This window comes from Anomaloglossus baeobatrachus, chromosome 5 (assembly GCF_048569485.1).
Source record: "Anomaloglossus baeobatrachus isolate aAnoBae1 chromosome 5, aAnoBae1.hap1, whole genome shotgun sequence".
In the NCBI taxonomy this organism is placed as follows: Eukaryota; Metazoa; Chordata; class Amphibia; order Anura; family Aromobatidae; genus Anomaloglossus; species Anomaloglossus baeobatrachus.
In genome coordinates this window covers 286,699,883-286,716,586 of record NC_134357.1, presented here as the reverse complement: position 1 = coordinate 286,716,586, position 16,704 = coordinate 286,699,883, and the positions used below count along the sequence as shown (strand labels likewise).

Here is a 16,704-nt window from a genome sequence, read left to right as displayed (position 1 = left end):
ACAAAGCAATAATTCTGAGAATTGTCTTTTCCTAAACATCAAAATGTACAAGTATCATATGAAAAGATTAAAGGATAAGCTCATTTAAAAGTAAGCAAATCATTAAGCTACATGAGATAAGAATTTGAAAACCTCAGAGGTAGTGGAGGTGGCAGCAGAGGGATTCAAGCCCACACACCCAAAGAGACTGCAGCCTTAATCCAGCACATCTAGACTCCACGACCATGACACTGCAAATGCTTGCTCCATTAAATAGCAAAACTGTTCAGGTATTTCTGAAAACTCACTGATTTACCTAATTTGATCATCATCACAAGATTGTTCTTTGCACAACCCAATCTACTATTAAATTCGACTTTTCATGAACTTCCTGACTGCAAAAGCTGGCAGCAGTGGGATTTGAACCCACGCCTCCAAAGAGACTGGAGCCTTAATCCAGCGCCTTAGACCGCTCGGCCATGCTACCTGGATGACAGCCGTATCAACTTCCTTGGAGTAAGGCAAGTATAGCTGATTTCATTTTAAAGTAGTGTATGTGTGGTAATGGGCATATCACTCTCCAAAAAGACAAAGCAATAATTCTGAGAATTGTCTTTTCCTAAACATCAAAATATACAAGTATCATATGAAAAGATTAAAGGATAAGCTCAGTAAAAAGTAAGCAAATCATTACGCTACATGAGATAAGAATTTGAAAACCTCCGAGGTAGTAAGAGTGGCACCAGCGGGATTCAAACCCACACACCCAAAGAGACTGCAACCTTAAACCAGCACATCTAGACCCCACGAACCATGTTGCTGCAAATGCTTCCTCGATTCCATACTGACACAGTCAAGGTATTTCTGAAAACTCACTGATTTACCTAATTTGCTAATCGTCACAAGATTGTTCTTTGCCCAACACTAAAAGCTGGCAGCAGTGGGATTTGAACCCACGCCTCCAAAGAGACTGGAGCCTAAATCCAGCGCCTTAGACCGCTCGGCCATGCTACCTGGGTGAAAAGCGATAAAATGTCCTTGGAGTAAGGGAAGTATAGCTGATTTTATTTTAAAGTAGTGTATGTGTGCTAACGGGCATATCTCTCTCCAACAGGACAAAGCAATAATTCTGAGAATTGTCTTTTCCTAAACATCAAAATGTACAAGTATCATATGAAAAGATTAAAGGATAAGCTCATTTAAAAGTAAGCAAATCATTAAGCTACATGAGATAAGAATTTGAAAACCTCAGAGGTAGTGGAGGTGGCAGCAGAGGGATTCAAGCCCACACACCCAAAGAGACTGCAGCCTTAATCCAGCACATCTAGACTCCACGACCATGACACTGCAAATGCTTGCTCCATTAAATAGCAAAACTGTTCAGGTATTTCTGAAAACTCACTGATTTACCTAATTTGATCATCATCACAAGATTGTTCTTTGCACAACCCAATCTACTATTAAATTCGACTTTTCATGAACTTCCTGACTGCAAAAGCTGGCAGCAGTGGGATTTGAACCCACGCCTCCAAAGAGACTGGAGCCTTAATCCAGCGCCTTAGACCGCTCGGCCATGCTACCTGGATGACAGCCGTGTCAACTTCCTTGGAGTAAGGCAAGTATAGCTGATTTCATTTTAAAGTAGTGTATGTGTGGTAATGGGCATATCACTCTCCAAAAAGACAAAGCAATAATTCTGAGAATTGTCTTTTCCTAAACATCAAAATATACAAGTATCATATGAAAAGATTAAAGGATAAGCTCAGTAAAAAGTAAGCAAATCATTACGCTACATGAGATAAGAATTTGAAAACCTCCGAGGTAGTAAGAGTGGCACCAGCGGGATTCAAACCCACACACCCAAAGAGACTGCAACCTTAAACCAGCACATCTAGACCCCACGAACCATGTTGCTGCAAATGCTTCCTCGATTCCATACTGACACAGTCCAGGTATTTCTGAAAACTCACTGATTTACCTAATTTGCTAATCGTCACAAGATTGTTCTTTGCCCAACACTAAAAGCTGGCAGCAGTGGGATTTGAACCCACGCCTCCAAAGAGACTGGAGCCTAAATCCAGCGCCTTAGACCGCTCGGCCATGCTACCTGGGTGAAAAGCGATAAAATGTCCTTGGAGTAAGGGAAGTATAGCTGATTTTATTTTAAAGTAGTGTATGTGTGCTAACGGGCATATCTCTCTCCAACAGGACAAAGCAATAATTCTGAGAATTGTCTTTTCCTAAACATCAAAATGTACAAGTATCATATGAAAAGATTAAAGGATAAGCTCATTTAAAAGTAAGCAAATCATTAAGCTACATGAGATAAGAATTTGAAAACCTCAGAGGTAGTGGAGGTGGCAGCAGAGGGATTCAAGCCCACACACCCAAAGAGACTGCAGCCTTAATCCAGCACATCTAGACTCCACGACCATGACACTGCAAATGCTTGCTCCATTAAATAGCAAAACTGTTCAGGTATTTCTGAAAACTCACTGATTTACCTAATTTGATCATCATCACAAGATTGTTCTTTGCACAACCCAATCTACTATTAAATTCGACTTTTCATGAACTTCCTGACTGCAAAAGCTGGCAGCAGTGGGATTTGAACCCACGCCTCCAAAGAGACTGGAGCCTTAATCCAGCGCCTTAGACCGCTCGGCCATGCTACCTGGATGACAGCCGTGTCAACTTCCTTGGAGTAAGGCAAGTATAGCTGATTTCATTTTAAAGTAGTGTATGTGTGGTAATGGGCATATCACTCTCCAAAAAGACAAAGCAATAATTCTGAGAATTGTCTTTTCCTAAACATCAAAATATACAAGTATCATATGAAAAGATTAAAGGATAAGCTCAGTAAAAAGTAAGCAAATCATTACGCTACATGAGATAAGAATTTGAAAACCTCCGAGGTAGTAAGAGTGGCACCAGCGGGATTCAAACCCACACACCCAAAGAGACTGCAACCTTAAACCAGCACATCTAGACCCCACGAACCATGTTGCTGCAAATGCTTCCTCGATTCCATACTGACACAGTCCAGGTATTTCTGAAAACTCACTGATTTACCTAATTTGCTAATCGTCACAAGATTGTTCTTTGCCCAACACTAAAAGCTGGCAGCAGTGGGATTTGAACCCACGCCTCCAAAGAGACTGGAGCCTAAATCCAGCGCCTTAGACCGCTCGGCCATGCTACCTGGGTGAAAAGCGATAAAATGTCCTTGGAGTAAGGGAAGTATAGCTGATTTTATTTTAAAGTAGTGTATGTGTGCTAACGGGCATATCTCTCTCCAACAGGACAAAGCAATAATTCTGAGAATTGTCTTTTCCTAAACATCAAAATGTACAAGTATCATATGAAAAGATTAAAGGATAAGCTCATTTAAAAGTAAGCAAATCATTAAGCTACATGAGATAAGAATTTGAAAACCTCAGAGGTAGTGGAGGTGGCAGCAGAGGGATTCAAGCCCACACACCCAAAGAGACTGCAGCCTTAATCCAGCACATCTAGACTCCACGACCATGACACTGCAAATGCTTGCTCCATTAAATAGCAAAACTGTTCAGGTATTTCTGAAAACTCACTGATTTACCTAATTTGATCATCATCACAAGATTGTTCTTTGCACAACCCAATCTACTATTAAATTCGACTTTTCATGAACTTCCTGACTGCAAAAGCTGGCAGCAGTGGGATTTGAACCCACGCCTCCAAAGAGACTGGAGCCTTAATCCAGCGCCTTAGACCGCTCGGCCATGCTACCTGGATGACAGCCGTGTCAACTTCCTTGGAGTAAGGCAAGTATAGCTGATTTCATTTTAAAGTAGTGTATGTGTGGTAATGGGCATATCACTCTCCAAAAAGACAAAGCAATAATTCTGAGAATTGTCTTTTCCTAAACATCAAAATATACAAGTATCATATGAAAAGATTAAAGGATAAGCTCAGTAAAAAGTAAGCAAATCATTACGCTACATGAGATAAGAATTTGAAAACCTCCGAGGTAGTAAGAGTGGCACCAGCGGGATTCAAACCCACACACCCAAAGAGACTGCAACCTTAAACCAGCACATCTAGACCCCACGAACCATGTTGCTGCAAATGCTTCCTCGATTCCATACTGACACAGTCAAGGTATTTCTGAAAACTCACTGATTTACCTAATTTGCTAATCGTCACAAGATTGTTCTTTGCCCAACACTAAAAGCTGGCAGCAGTGGGATTTGAACCCACGCCTCCAAAGAGACTGGAGCCTAAATCCAGCGCCTTAGACCGCTCGGCCATGCTACCTGGGTGAAAAGCGATAAAATGTCCTTGGAGTAAGGGAAGTATAGCTGATTTTATTTTAAAGTAGTGTATGTGTGCTAACGGGCATATCTCTCTCCAACAGGACAAAGCAATAATTCTGAGAATTGTCTTTTCCTAAACATCAAAATGTACAAGTATCATATGAAAAGATTAAAGGATAAGCTCATTTAAAAGTAAGCAAATCATTAAGCTACATGAGATAAGAATTTGAAAACCTCAGAGGTAGTGGAGGTGGCAGCAGAGGGATTCAAGCCCACACACCCAAAGAGACTGCAGCCTTAATCCAGCACATCTAGACTCCACGACCATGACACTGCAAATGCTTGCTCCATTAAATAGCAAAACTGTTCAGGTATTTCTGAAAACTCACTGATTTACCTAATTTGATCATCATCACAAGATTGTTCTTTGCACAACCCAATCTACTATTAAATTCGACTTTTCATGAACTTCCTGACTGCAAAAGCTGGCAGCAGTGGGATTTGAACCCACGCCTCCAAAGAGACTGGAGCCTTAATCCAGCGCCTTAGACCGCTCGGCCATGCTACCTGGATGACAGCCGTGTCAACTTCCTTGGAGTAAGGCAAGTATAGCTGATTTCATTTTAAAGTAGTGTATGTGTGGTAATGGGCATATCACTCTCCAAAAAGACAAAGCAATAATTCTGAGAATTGTCTTTTCCTAAACATCAAAATATACAAGTATCATATGAAAAGATTAAAGGATAAGCTCAGTAAAAAGTAAGCAAATCATTACGCTACATGAGATAAGAATTTGAAAACCTCCGAGGTAGTAAGAGTGGCACCAGCGGGATTCAAACCCACACACCCAAAGAGACTGCAACCTTAAACCAGCACATCTAGACCCCACGAACCATGTTGCTGCAAATGCTTCCTCGATTCCATACTGACACAGTCCAGGTATTTCTGAAAACTCACTGATTTACCTAATTTGCTAATCGTCACAAGATTGTTCTTTGCCCAACACTAAAAGCTGGCAGCAGTGGGATTTGAACCCACGCCTCCAAAGAGACTGGAGCCTAAATCCAGCGCCTTAGACCGCTCGGCCATGCTACCTGGGTGAAAAGCGATAAAATGTCCTTGGAGTAAGGGAAGTATAGCTGATTTTATTTTAAAGTAGTGTATGTGTGCTAACGGGCATATCTCTCTCCAACAGGACAAAGCAATAATTCTGAGAATTGTCTTTTCCTAAACATCAAAATGTACAAGTATCATATGAAAAGATTAAAGGATAAGCTCATTTAAAAGTAAGCAAATCATTAAGCTACATGAGATAAGAATTTGAAAACCTCAGAGGTAGTGGAGGTGGCAGCAGAGGGATTCAAGCCCACACACCCAAAGAGACTGCAGCCTTAATCCAGCACATCTAGACTCCACGACCATGACACTGCAAATGCTTGCTCCATTAAATAGCAAAACTGTTCAGGTATTTCTGAAAACTCACTGATTTACCTAATTTGATCATCATCACAAGATTGTTCTTTGCACAACCCAATCTACTATTAAATTCGACTTTTCATGAACTTCCTGACTGCAAAAGCTGGCAGCAGTGGGATTTGAACCCACGCCTCCAAAGAGACTGGAGCCTTAATCCAGCGCCTTAGACCGCTCGGCCATGCTACCTGGATGACAGCCGTGTCAACTTCCTTGGAGTAAGGCAAGTATAGCTGATTTCATTTTAAAGTAGTGTATGTGTGGTAATGGGCATATCACTCTCCAAAAAGACAAAGCAATAATTCTGAGAATTGTCTTTTCCTAAACATCAAAATATACAAGTATCATATGAAAAGATTAAAGGATAAGCTCAGTAAAAAGTAAGCAAATCATTACGCTACATGAGATAAGAATTTGAAAACCTCCGAGGTAGTAAGAGTGGCACCAGCGGGATTCAAACCCACACACCCAAAGAGACTGCAACCTTAAACCAGCACATCTAGACCCCACGAACCATGTTGCTGCAAATGCTTCCTCGATTCCATACTGACACAGTCCAGGTATTTCTGAAAACTCACTGATTTACCTAATTTGCTAATCGTCACAAGATTGTTCTTTGCCCAACACTAAAAGCTGGCAGCAGTGGGATTTGAACCCACGCCTCCAAAGAGACTGGAGCCTAAATCCAGCGCCTTAGACCGCTCGGCCATGCTACCTGGGTGAAAAGCGATAAAATGTCCTTGGAGTAAGGGAAGTATAGCTGATTTTATTTTAAAGTAGTGTATGTGTGCTAACGGGCATATCTCTCTCCAACAGGACAAAGCAATAATTCTGAGAATTGTCTTTTCCTAAACATCAAAATGTACAAGTATCATATGAAAAGATTAAAGGATAAGCTCATTTAAAAGTAAGCAAATCATTAAGCTACATGAGATACGAATTTGAAAACCTCAGAGGTAGTGGAGGTGGCAGCAGAGGGATTCAAGCCCACACACCCAAAGAGACTGCAGCCTTAATCCAGCACATCTAGACTCCACGACCATGACACTGCAAATGCTTGCTCCATTAAATAGCAAAACTGTTCAGGTATTTCTGAAAACTCACTGATTTACCTAATTTGATCATCATCACAAGATTGTTCTTTGCACAACCCAATCTACTATTAAATTCGACTTTTCATGAACTTCCTGACTGCAAAAGCTGGCAGCAGTGGGATTTGAACCCACGCCTCCAAAGAGACTGGAGCCTTAATCCATCGCCTTAGACCGCTCGGCCATGCTACCTGGATGACAGCCGTGTCAACTTCCTTGGAGTAAGGCAAGTATAGCTGATTTCATTTTAAAGTAGTGTATGTGTGGTAATGGGCATATCACTCTCCAAAAAGACAAAGCAATAATTCTGAGAATTGTCTTTTCCTAAACATCAAAATATACAAGTATCATATGAAAAGATTAAAGGATAAGCTCAGTAAAAAGTAAGCAAATCATTACGCTACATGAGATAAGAATTTGAAAACCTCCGAGGTAGTAAGAGTGGCACCAGCGGGATTCAAACCCACACACCCAAAGAGACTGCAACCTTAAACCAGCACATCTAGACCCCACGAACCATGTTGCTGCAAATGCTTCCTCGATTCCATACTGACACAGTCAAGGTATTTCTGAAAACTCACTGATTTACCTAATTTGCTAATCGTCACAAGATTGTTCTTTGCCCAACACTAAAAGCTGGCAGCAGTGGGATTTGAACCCACGCCTCCAAAGAGACTGGAGCCTAAATCCAGCGCCTTAGACCGCTCGGCCATGCTACCTGGGTGAAAAGCGATAAAATGTCCTTGGAGTAAGGGAAGTATAGCTGATTTTATTTTAAAGTAGTGTATGTGTGCTAACGGGCATATCTCTCTCCAACAGGACAAAGCAATAATTCTGAGAATTGTCTTTTCCTAAACATCAAAATGTACAAGTATCATATGAAAAGATTAAAGGATAAGCTCATTTAAAAGTAAGCAAATCATTAAGCTACATGAGATAAGAATTTGAAAACCTCAGAGGTAGTGGAGGTGGCAGCAGAGGGATTCAAGCCCACACACCCAAAGAGACTGCAGCCTTAATCCAGCACATCTAGACTCCACGACCATGACACTGCAAATGCTTGCTCCATTAAATAGCAAAACTGTTCAGGTATTTCTGAAAACTCACTGATTTACCTAATTTGATCATCATCACAAGATTGTTCTTTGCACAACCCAATCTACTATTAAATTCGACTTTTCATGAACTTCCTGACTGCAAAAGCTGGCAGCAGTGGGATTTGAACCCACGCCTCCAAAGAGACTGGAGCCTTAATCCAGCGCCTTAGACCGCTCGGCCATGCTACCTGGATGACAGCCGTGTCAACTTCCTTGGAGTAAGGCAAGTATAGCTGATTTCATTTTAAAGTAGTGTATGTGTGGTAATGGGCATATCACTCTCCAAAAAGACAAAGCAATAATTCTGAGAATTGTCTTTTCCTAAACATCAAAATATACAAGTATCATATGAAAAGATTAAAGGATAAGCTCAGTAAAAAGTAAGCAAATCATTACGCTACATGAGATAAGAATTTGAAAACCTCCGAGGTAGTAAGAGTGGCACCAGCGGGATTCAAACCCACACACCCAAAGAGACTGCAACCTTAAACCAGCACATCTAGACCCCACGAACCATGTTGCTGCAAATGCTTCCTCGATTCCATACTGACACAGTCCAGGTATTTCTGAAAACTCACTGATTTACCTAATTTGCTAATCGTCACAAGATTGTTCTTTGCCCAACACTAAAAGCTGGCAGCAGTGGGATTTGAACCCACGCCTCCAAAGAGACTGGAGCCTAAATCCAGCGCCTTAGACCGCTCGGCCATGCTACCTGGGTGAAAAGCGATAAAATGTCCTTGGAGTAAGGGAAGTATAGCTGATTTTATTTTAAAGTAGTGTATGTGTGCTAACGGGCATATCTCTCTCCAACAGGACAAAGCAATAATTCTGAGAATTGTCTTTTCCTAAACATCAAAATGTACAAGTATCATATGAAAAGATTAAAGGATAAGCTCATTTAAAAGTAAGCAAATCATTAAGCTACATGAGATAAGAATTTGAAAACCTCAGAGGTAGTGGAGGTGGCAGCAGAGGGATTCAAGCCCACACACCCAAAGAGACTGCAGCCTTAATCCAGCACATCTAGACTCCACGACCATGACACTGCAAATGCTTGCTCCATTAAATAGCAAAACTGTTCAGGTATTTCTGAAAACTCACTGATTTACCTAATTTGATCATCATCACAAGATTGTTCTTTGCACAACCCAATCTACTATTAAATTCGACTTTTCATGAACTTCCTGACTGCAAAAGCTGGCAGCAGTGGGATTTGAACCCACGCCTCCAAAGAGACTGGAGCCTTAATCCAGCGCCTTAGACCGCTCGGCCATGCTACCTGGATGACAGCCGTGTCAACTTCCTTGGAGTAAGGCAAGTATAGCTGATTTCATTTTAAAGTAGTGTATGTGTGGTAATGGGCATATCACTCTCCAAAAAGACAAAGCAATAATTCTGAGAATTGTCTTTTCCTAAACATCAAAATATACAAGTATCATATGAAAAGATTAAAGGATAAGCTCAGTAAAAAGTAAGCAAATCATTACGCTACATGAGATAAGAATTTGAAAACCTCCGAGGTAGTAAGAGTGGCACCAGCGGGATTCAAACCCACACACCCAAAGAGACTGCAACCTTAAACCAGCACATCTAGACCCCACGAACCATGTTGCTGCAAATGCTTCCTCGATTCCATACTGACACAGTCAAGGTATTTCTGAAAACTCACTGATTTACCTAATTTGCTAATCGTCACAAGATTGTTCTTTGCCCAACACTAAAAGCTGGCAGCAGTGGGATTTGAACCCACGCCTCCAAAGAGACTGGAGCCTAAATCCAGCGCCTTAGACCGCTCGGCCATGCTACCTGGGTGAAAAGCGATAAAATGTCCTTGGAGTAAGGGAAGTATAGCTGATTTTATTTTAAAGTAGTGTATGTGTGCTAACGGGCATATCTCTCTCCAACAGGACAAAGCAATAATTCTGAGAATTGTCTTTTCCTAAACATCAAAATGTACAAGTATCATATGAAAAGATTAAAGGATAAGCTCATTTAAAAGTAAGCAAATCATTAAGCTACATGAGATAAGAATTTGAAAACCTCAGAGGTAGTGGAGGTGGCAGCAGAGGGATTCAAGCCCACACACCCAAAGAGACTGCAGCCTTAATCCAGCACATCTAGACTCCACGACCATGACACTGCAAATGCTTGCTCCATTAAATAGCAAAACTGTTCAGGTATTTCTGAAAACTCACTGATTTACCTAATTTGATCATCATCACAAGATTGTTCTTTGCACAACCCAATCTACTATTAAATTCGACTTTTCATGAACTTCCTGACTGCAAAAGCTGGCAGCAGTGGGATTTGAACCCACGCCTCCAAAGAGACTGGAGCCTTAATCCAGCGCCTTAGACCGCTCGGCCATGCTACCTGGATGACAGCCGTGTCAACTTCCTTGGAGTAAGGCAAGTATAGCTGATTTCATTTTAAAGTAGTGTATGTGTGGTAATGGGCATATCACTCTCCAAAAAGACAAAGCAATAATTCTGAGAATTGTCTTTTCCTAAACATCAAAATATACAAGTATCATATGAAAAGATTAAAGGATAAGCTCAGTAAAAAGTAAGCAAATCATTACGCTACATGAGATAAGAATTTGAAAACCTCCGAGGTAGTAAGAGTGGCACCAGCGGGATTCAAACCCACACACCCAAAGAGACTGCAACCTTAAACCAGCACATCTAGACCCCACGAACCATGTTGCTGCAAATGCTTCCTCGATTCCATACTGACACAGTCAAGGTATTTCTGAAAACTCACTGATTTACCTAATTTGCTAATCGTCACAAGATTGTTCTTTGCCCAACACTAAAAGCTGGCAGCAGTGGGATTTGAACCCACGCCTCCAAAGAGACTGGAGCCTAAATCCAGCGCCTTAGACCGCTCGGCCATGCTACCTGGGTGAAAAGCGATAAAATGTCCTTGGAGTAAGGGAAGTATAGCTGATTTTATTTTAAAGTAGTGTATGTGTGCTAACGGGCATATCTCTCTCCAACAGGACAAAGCAATAATTCTGAGAATTGTCTTTTCCTAAACATCAAAATGTACAAGTATCATATGAAAAGATTAAAGGATAAGCTCATTTAAAAGTAAGCAAATCATTAAGCTACATGAGATAAGAATTTGAAAACCTCAGAGGTAGTGGAGGTGGCAGCAGAGGGATTCAAGCCCACACACCCAAAGAGACTGCAGCCTTAATCCAGCACATCTAGACTCCACGACCATGACACTGCAAATGCTTGCTCCATTAAATAGCAAAACTGTTCAGGTATTTCTGAAAACTCACTGATTTACCTAATTTGATCATCATCACAAGATTGTTCTTTGCACAACCCAATCTACTATTAAATTCGACTTTTCATGAACTTCCTGACTGCAAAAGCTGGCAGCAGTGGGATTTGAACCCACGCCTCCAAAGAGACTGGAGCCTTAATCCAGCGCCTTAGACCGCTCGGCCATGCTACCTGGATGACAGCCGTGTCAACTTCCTTGGAGTAAGGCAAGTATAGCTGATTTCATTTTAAAGTAGTGTATGTGTGGTAATGGGCATATCACTCTCCAAAAAGACAAAGCAATAATTCTGAGAATTGTCTTTTCCTAAACATCAAAATATACAAGTATCATATGAAAAGATTAAAGGATAAGCTCAGTAAAAAGTAAGCAAATCATTACGCTACATGAGATAAGAATTTGAAAACCTCCGAGGTAGTAAGAGTGGCACCAGCGGGATTCAAACCCACACACCCAAAGAGACTGCAACCTTAAACCAGCACATCTAGACCCCACGAACCATGTTGCTGCAAATGCTTCCTCGATTCCATACTGACACAGTCCAGGTATTTCTGAAAACTCACTGATTTACCTAATTTGCTAATCGTCACAAGATTGTTCTTTGCCCAACACTAAAAGCTGGCAGCAGTGGGATTTGAACCCACGCCTCCAAAGAGACTGGAGCCTAAATCCAGCGCCTTAGACCGCTCGGCCATGCTACCTGGGTGAAAAGCGATAAAATGTCCTTGGAGTAAGGGAAGTATAGCTGATTTTATTTTAAAGTAGTGTATGTGTGCTAACGGGCATATCTCTCTCCAACAGGACAAAGCAATAATTCTGAGAATTGTCTTTTCCTAAACATCAAAATGTACAAGTATCATATGAAAAGATTAAAGGATAAGCTCATTTAAAAGTAAGCAAATCATTAAGCTACATGAGATAAGAATTTGAAAACCTCAGAGGTAGTGGAGGTGGCAGCAGAGGGATTCAAGCCCACACACCCAAAGAGACTGCAGCCTTAATCCAGCACATCTAGACTCCACGACCATGACACTGCAAATGCTTGCTCCATTAAATAGCAAAACTGTTCAGGTATTTCTGAAAACTCACTGATTTACCTAATTTGATCATCATCACAAGATTGTTCTTTGCACAACCCAATCTACTATTAAATTCGACTTTTCATGAACTTCCTGACTGCAAAAGCTGGCAGCAGTGGGATTTGAACCCACGCCTCCAAAGAGACTGGAGCCTTAATCCAGCGCCTTAGACCGCTCGGCCATGCTACCTGGATGACAGCCGTGTCAACTTCCTTGGAGTAAGGCAAGTATAGCTGATTTCATTTTAAAGTAGTGTATGTGTGGTAATGGGCATATCACTCTCCAAAAAGACAAAGCAATAATTCTGAGAATTGTCTTTTCCTAAACATCAAAATATACAAGTATCATATGAAAAGATTAAAGGATAAGCTCAGTAAAAAGTAAGCAAATCATTACGCTACATGAGATAAGAATTTGAAAACCTCCGAGGTAGTAAGAGTGGCACCAGCGGGATTCAAACCCACACACCCAAAGAGACTGCAACCTTAAACCAGCACATCTAGACCCCACGAACCATGTTGCTGCAAATGCTTCCTCGATTCCATACTGACACAGTCAAGGTATTTCTGAAAACTCACTGATTTACCTAATTTGCTAATCGTCACAAGATTGTTCTTTGCCCAACACTAAAAGCTGGCAGCAGTGGGATTTGAACCCACGCCTCCAAAGAGACTGGAGCCTAAATCCAGCGCCTTAGACCGCTCGGCCATGCTACCTGGGTGAAAAGCGATAAAATGTCCTTGGAGTAAGGGAAGTATAGCTGATTTTATTTTAAAGTAGTGTATGTGTGCTAACGGGCATATCTCTCTCCAACAGGACAAAGCAATAATTCTGAGAATTGTCTTTTCCTAAACATCAAAATGTACAAGTATCATATGAAAAGATTAAAGGATAAGCTCATTTAAAAGTAAGCAAATCATTAAGCTACATGAGATAAGAATTTGAAAACCTCAGAGGTAGTGGAGGTGGCAGCAGAGGGATTCAAGCCCACACACCCAAAGAGACTGCAGCCTTAATCCAGCACATCTAGACTCCACGACCATGACACTGCAAATGCTTGCTCCATTAAATAGCAAAACTGTTCAGGTATTTCTGAAAACTCACTGATTTACCTAATTTGATCATCATCACAAGATTGTTCTTTGCACAACCCAATCTACTATTAAATTCGACTTTTCATGAACTTCCTGACTGCAAAAGCTGGCAGCAGTGGGATTTGAACCCACGCCTCCAAAGAGACTGGAGCCTTAATCCAGCGCCTTAGACCGCTCGGCCATGCTACCTGGATGACAGCCGTGTCAACTTCCTTGGAGTAAGGCAAGTATAGCTGATTTCATTTTAAAGTAGTGTATGTGTGGTAATGGGCATATCACTCTCCAAAAAGACAAAGCAATAATTCTGAGAATTGTCTTTTCCTAAACATCAAAATATACAAGTATCATATGAAAAGATTAAAGGATAAGCTCAGTAAAAAGTAAGCAAATCATTACGCTACATGAGATAAGAATTTGAAAACCTCCGAGGTAGTAAGAGTGGCACCAGCGGGATTCAAACCCACACACCCAAAGAGACTGCAACCTTAAACCAGCACATCTAGACCCCACGAACCATGTTGCTGCAAATGCTTCCTCGATTCCATACTGACACAGTCAAGGTATTTCTGAAAACTCACTGATTTACCTAATTTGCTAATCGTCACAAGATTGTTCTTTGCCCAACACTAAAAGCTGGCAGCAGTGGGATTTGAACCCACGCCTCCAAAGAGACTGGAGCCTAAATCCAGCGCCTTAGACCGCTCGGCCATGCTACCTGGGTGAAAAGCAATAAAATGTCCTTGGAGTAAGGGAAGTATAGCTGATTTTATTTTAAAGTAGTGTATGTGTGCTAACGGGCATATCTCTCTCCAACAGGACAAAGCAATAATTCTGAGAATTGTCTTTTCCTAAACATCAAAATGTACAAGTATCATATGAAAAGATTAAAGGATAAGCTCATTTAAAAGTAAGCAAATCATTAAGCTACATGAGATAAGAATTTGAAAACCTCAGAGGTAGTGGAGGTGGCAGCAGAGGGATTCAAGCCCACACACCCAAAGAGACTGCAGCCTTAATCCAGCACATCTAGACTCCACGACCATGACACTGCAAATGCTTGCTCCATTAAATAGCAAAACTGTTCAGGTATTTCTGAAAACTCACTGATTTACCTAATTTGATCATCATCACAAGATTGTTCTTTGCACAACCCAATCTACTATTAAATTCGACTTTTCATGAACTTCCTGACTGCAAAAGCTGGCAGCAGTGGGATTTGAACCCACGCCTCCAAAGAGACTGGAGCCTTAATCCAGCGCCTTAGACCGCTCGGCCATGCTACCTGGATGACAGCCGTGTCAACTTCCTTGGAGTAAGGCAAGTATAGCTGATTTCATTTTAAAGTAGTGTATGTGTGGTAATGGGCATATCACTCTCCAAAAAGACAAAGCAATAATTCTGAGAATTGTCTTTTCCTAAACATCAAAATATACAAGTATCATATGAAAAGATTAAAGGATAAGCTCAGTAAAAAGTAAGCAAATCATTACGCTACATGAGATAAGAATTTGAAAACCTCCGAGGTAGTAAGAGTGGCACCAGCGGGATTCAAACCCACACACCCAAAGAGACTGCAACCTTAAACCAGCACATCTAGACCCCACGAACCATGTTGCTGCAAATGCTTCCTCGATTCCATACTGACACAGTCAAGGTATTTCTGAAAACTCACTGATTTACCTAATTTGCTAATCGTCACAAGATTGTTCTTTGCCCAACACTAAAAGCTGGCAGCAGTGGGATTTGAACCCACGCCTCCAAAGAGACTGGAGCCTAAATCCAGCGCCTTAGACCGCTCGGCCATGCTACCTGGGTGAAAAGCGATAAAATGTCCTTGGAGTAAGGGAAGTATAGCTGATTTTATTTTAAAGTAGTGTATGTGTGCTAACGGGCATATCTCTCTCCAACAGGACAAAGCAATAATTCTGAGAATTGTCTTTTCCTAAACATCAAAATGTACAAGTATCATATGAAAAGATTAAAGGATAAGCTCATTTAAAAGTAAGCAAATCATTAAGCTACATGAGATAAGAATTTGAAAACCTCAGAGGTAGTGGAGGTGGCAGCAGAGGGATTCAAGCCCACACACCCAAAGAGACTGCAGCCTTAATCCAGCACATCTAGACTCCACGACCATGACACTGCAAATGCTTGCTCCATTAAATAGCAAAACTGTTCAGGTATTTCTGAAAACTCACTGATTTACCTAATTTGATCATCATCACAAGATTGTTCTTTGCACAACCCAATCTACTATTAAATTCGACTTTTCATGAACTTCCTGACTGCAAAAGCTGGCAGCAGTGGGATTTGAACCCACGCCTCCAAAGAGACTGGAGCCTTAATCCAGCGCCTTAGACCGCTCGGCCATGCTACCTGGATGACAGCCGTGTCAACTTCCTTGGAGTAAGGCAAGTATAGCTGATTTCATTTTAAAGTAGTGTATGTGTGGTAATGGGCATATCACTCTCCAAAAAGACAAAGCAATAATTCTGAGAATTGTCTTTTCCTAAACATCAAAATATACAAGTATCATATGAAAAGATTAAAGGATAAGCTCAGTAAAAAGTAAGCAAATCATTACGCTACATGAGATAAGAATTTGAAAACCTCCGAGGTAGTAAGAGTGGCACCAGCGGGATTCAAACCCACACACCCAAAGAGACTGCAACCTTAAACCAGCACATCTAGACCCCACGAACCATGTTGCTGCAAATGCTTCCTCGATTCCATACTGACACAGTCCAGGTATTTCTGAAAACTCACTGATTTACCTAATTTGCTAATCGTCACAAGATTGTTCTTTGCCCAACACTAAAAGCTGGCAGCAGTGGGATTTGAACCCACGCCTCCAAAGCGACTGGAGCCTAAATCCAGCGCCTTAGACCGCTCGGCCATGCTACCTGGGTGAAAAGCGATAAAATGTCCTTGGAGTAAGGGAAGTATAGCTGATTTTATTTTAAAGTAGTGTATGTGTGCTAACGGGCATATCTCTCTCCAACAGGACAAAGCAATAATTCTGAGAATTGTCTTTTCCTAAACATCAAAATGTACAAGTATCATATGAAAAGATTAAAGGATAAGCTCATTTAAAAGTAAGCAAATCATTAAGCTACATGAGATAAGAATTTGAAAACCTCAGAGGTAGTGGAGGTGGCAGCAGAGGGATTCAAGCCCACACACCCAAAGAGACTGCAGCCTTAATCCAGCACATCTAGACTCCACGACCATGACACTGCAAATGCTTGCTCCATTAAATAGCAAAACTGTTCAGGTATTTCTGAAAACTCACTGATTTA

The 16,704-nt window shown here is 41.2% G+C and overlaps 28 non-coding genes across 28 annotated transcripts; all 28 read right to left on the bottom strand.

The window, feature by feature from the left end:
* Nucleotides 1-384: 384 nt before the first annotated feature.
* Nucleotides 385-466, bottom strand: TRNAL-AAG (transfer RNA leucine (anticodon AAG)). Its single transcript has one exon. It is a non-coding gene; the product is annotated as a tRNA-Leu (tRNA).
* Nucleotides 467-911: 445 nt separating this feature from the next.
* Nucleotides 912-993, bottom strand: TRNAL-UAG (transfer RNA leucine (anticodon UAG)). The gene has a single exon. It is a non-coding gene; the product is annotated as a tRNA-Leu (tRNA).
* Nucleotides 994-1,478: 485 nt separating this feature from the next.
* TRNAL-AAG (transfer RNA leucine (anticodon AAG)) lies at nt 1,479-1,560 on the bottom strand. The gene has a single exon. It is a non-coding gene; the product is annotated as a tRNA-Leu (tRNA).
* A 445-nt stretch (nt 1,561-2,005) lies between these two features.
* TRNAL-UAG (transfer RNA leucine (anticodon UAG)) lies at nt 2,006-2,087 on the bottom strand. The gene has a single exon. It is a non-coding gene; the product is annotated as a tRNA-Leu (tRNA).
* A 485-nt stretch (nt 2,088-2,572) lies between these two features.
* TRNAL-AAG (transfer RNA leucine (anticodon AAG)) lies at nt 2,573-2,654 on the bottom strand. The gene has a single exon. It is a non-coding gene; the product is annotated as a tRNA-Leu (tRNA).
* A 445-nt stretch (nt 2,655-3,099) lies between these two features.
* On the bottom strand, nt 3,100-3,181 carry TRNAL-UAG (transfer RNA leucine (anticodon UAG)). Its single transcript has one exon. It is a non-coding gene; the product is annotated as a tRNA-Leu (tRNA).
* A 485-nt stretch (nt 3,182-3,666) lies between these two features.
* TRNAL-AAG (transfer RNA leucine (anticodon AAG)) lies at nt 3,667-3,748 on the bottom strand. Its single transcript has one exon. It is a non-coding gene; the product is annotated as a tRNA-Leu (tRNA).
* Nucleotides 3,749-4,193: 445 nt separating this feature from the next.
* On the bottom strand, nt 4,194-4,275 carry TRNAL-UAG (transfer RNA leucine (anticodon UAG)). The gene has a single exon. It is a non-coding gene; the product is annotated as a tRNA-Leu (tRNA).
* A 485-nt stretch (nt 4,276-4,760) lies between these two features.
* On the bottom strand, nt 4,761-4,842 carry TRNAL-AAG (transfer RNA leucine (anticodon AAG)). The gene has a single exon. It is a non-coding gene; the product is annotated as a tRNA-Leu (tRNA).
* A 445-nt stretch (nt 4,843-5,287) lies between these two features.
* Nucleotides 5,288-5,369, bottom strand: TRNAL-UAG (transfer RNA leucine (anticodon UAG)). The gene has a single exon. It is a non-coding gene; the product is annotated as a tRNA-Leu (tRNA).
* A 485-nt stretch (nt 5,370-5,854) lies between these two features.
* TRNAL-AAG (transfer RNA leucine (anticodon AAG)) lies at nt 5,855-5,936 on the bottom strand. Its single transcript has one exon. It is a non-coding gene; the product is annotated as a tRNA-Leu (tRNA).
* A 445-nt stretch (nt 5,937-6,381) lies between these two features.
* On the bottom strand, nt 6,382-6,463 carry TRNAL-UAG (transfer RNA leucine (anticodon UAG)). Its single transcript has one exon. It is a non-coding gene; the product is annotated as a tRNA-Leu (tRNA).
* Nucleotides 6,464-7,475: 1,012 nt separating this feature from the next.
* On the bottom strand, nt 7,476-7,557 carry TRNAL-UAG (transfer RNA leucine (anticodon UAG)). The gene has a single exon. It is a non-coding gene; the product is annotated as a tRNA-Leu (tRNA).
* A 485-nt stretch (nt 7,558-8,042) lies between these two features.
* Nucleotides 8,043-8,124, bottom strand: TRNAL-AAG (transfer RNA leucine (anticodon AAG)). The gene has a single exon. It is a non-coding gene; the product is annotated as a tRNA-Leu (tRNA).
* A 445-nt stretch (nt 8,125-8,569) lies between these two features.
* Nucleotides 8,570-8,651, bottom strand: TRNAL-UAG (transfer RNA leucine (anticodon UAG)). Its single transcript has one exon. It is a non-coding gene; the product is annotated as a tRNA-Leu (tRNA).
* Nucleotides 8,652-9,136: 485 nt separating this feature from the next.
* TRNAL-AAG (transfer RNA leucine (anticodon AAG)) lies at nt 9,137-9,218 on the bottom strand. Its single transcript has one exon. It is a non-coding gene; the product is annotated as a tRNA-Leu (tRNA).
* Nucleotides 9,219-9,663: 445 nt separating this feature from the next.
* Nucleotides 9,664-9,745, bottom strand: TRNAL-UAG (transfer RNA leucine (anticodon UAG)). Its single transcript has one exon. It is a non-coding gene; the product is annotated as a tRNA-Leu (tRNA).
* A 485-nt stretch (nt 9,746-10,230) lies between these two features.
* TRNAL-AAG (transfer RNA leucine (anticodon AAG)) lies at nt 10,231-10,312 on the bottom strand. Its single transcript has one exon. It is a non-coding gene; the product is annotated as a tRNA-Leu (tRNA).
* A 445-nt stretch (nt 10,313-10,757) lies between these two features.
* On the bottom strand, nt 10,758-10,839 carry TRNAL-UAG (transfer RNA leucine (anticodon UAG)). The gene has a single exon. It is a non-coding gene; the product is annotated as a tRNA-Leu (tRNA).
* Nucleotides 10,840-11,324: 485 nt separating this feature from the next.
* Nucleotides 11,325-11,406, bottom strand: TRNAL-AAG (transfer RNA leucine (anticodon AAG)). The gene has a single exon. It is a non-coding gene; the product is annotated as a tRNA-Leu (tRNA).
* Nucleotides 11,407-11,851: 445 nt separating this feature from the next.
* On the bottom strand, nt 11,852-11,933 carry TRNAL-UAG (transfer RNA leucine (anticodon UAG)). The gene has a single exon. It is a non-coding gene; the product is annotated as a tRNA-Leu (tRNA).
* Nucleotides 11,934-12,418: 485 nt separating this feature from the next.
* Nucleotides 12,419-12,500, bottom strand: TRNAL-AAG (transfer RNA leucine (anticodon AAG)). Its single transcript has one exon. It is a non-coding gene; the product is annotated as a tRNA-Leu (tRNA).
* A 445-nt stretch (nt 12,501-12,945) lies between these two features.
* Nucleotides 12,946-13,027, bottom strand: TRNAL-UAG (transfer RNA leucine (anticodon UAG)). Its single transcript has one exon. It is a non-coding gene; the product is annotated as a tRNA-Leu (tRNA).
* Nucleotides 13,028-13,512: 485 nt separating this feature from the next.
* TRNAL-AAG (transfer RNA leucine (anticodon AAG)) lies at nt 13,513-13,594 on the bottom strand. The gene has a single exon. It is a non-coding gene; the product is annotated as a tRNA-Leu (tRNA).
* Nucleotides 13,595-14,039: 445 nt separating this feature from the next.
* On the bottom strand, nt 14,040-14,121 carry TRNAL-UAG (transfer RNA leucine (anticodon UAG)). Its single transcript has one exon. It is a non-coding gene; the product is annotated as a tRNA-Leu (tRNA).
* A 485-nt stretch (nt 14,122-14,606) lies between these two features.
* Nucleotides 14,607-14,688, bottom strand: TRNAL-AAG (transfer RNA leucine (anticodon AAG)). Its single transcript has one exon. It is a non-coding gene; the product is annotated as a tRNA-Leu (tRNA).
* A 445-nt stretch (nt 14,689-15,133) lies between these two features.
* On the bottom strand, nt 15,134-15,215 carry TRNAL-UAG (transfer RNA leucine (anticodon UAG)). The gene has a single exon. It is a non-coding gene; the product is annotated as a tRNA-Leu (tRNA).
* A 485-nt stretch (nt 15,216-15,700) lies between these two features.
* On the bottom strand, nt 15,701-15,782 carry TRNAL-AAG (transfer RNA leucine (anticodon AAG)). Its single transcript has one exon. It is a non-coding gene; the product is annotated as a tRNA-Leu (tRNA).
* Between the last annotated feature and the right edge of the window lie 922 nt (nt 15,783-16,704).